Source organism: Rhagoletis pomonella, unplaced genomic scaffold, assembly GCF_013731165.1.
Source record: "Rhagoletis pomonella isolate Grant_MI unplaced genomic scaffold, Rhpom_1.0 Rhpom_scaffold_00002, whole genome shotgun sequence".
NCBI classification, from domain to species: Eukaryota; Metazoa; Arthropoda; class Insecta; order Diptera; family Tephritidae; genus Rhagoletis; species Rhagoletis pomonella.
In genome coordinates this window covers 54,970,651-54,971,367 of record NW_023458556.1, presented here as the reverse complement: position 1 = coordinate 54,971,367, position 717 = coordinate 54,970,651, and positions in this window count along the sequence as shown.

Here is a 717-nt window from a genome sequence, read left to right as displayed (position 1 = left end):
ATAACATGGACACTAGTGGAAACGACTTCGGTCTTGTTTCTTAGGTGTTATTTAAATTGTTGTATACAAAAAACTTTTTTTTAGCATATCTAAGTATGTATTTTTTGTAATTTTTTAATATATTTTGCATAGTTCTTGCATATTTTATGCATATATTTTGCATACATTTTACATATATTTTGCATATTCAATTCGCAAAAAAATCCGAGCTCTAGTGATAAGCGTCTAAATCAAAATTTTTATTTTGTAAGTATTTTGTCATGTGTAATTTTAAAATTATACGTACGCATTGTAACTATTATGATATTAATTTTCTTAGGTTTTACAGAAAAAAGGATGTTTTTAAATGATGTATTTTAGAACGAATTTCCGTCATCCCTTGTAAAATTTGGTTTGAAGATAAACCGGTTTCCGCGTTGTGCAATCTTCAGTGTCATTTTTCGTTCTCTCGGAAACAACAATAACAAAAAAGAAGATGTTTTTAAACTTATATAGGAGCGAATCAGCTAAGAAACAGAAATTGAAACCAGTAATATGTATCAGGAATAATAAGACAAAAATTTGTTGCATTAGTTGTAGCAAAAATGTTTGTAGAAAACATTGCAAGCATATTTCGCAATGTGTAGAATGTACCAACAGCACTGTAATAAAAATTTAAATAATAAATGCTTATAATATGTTGCAGTATAAACACAAATTATTCAAATGTTTTATTTG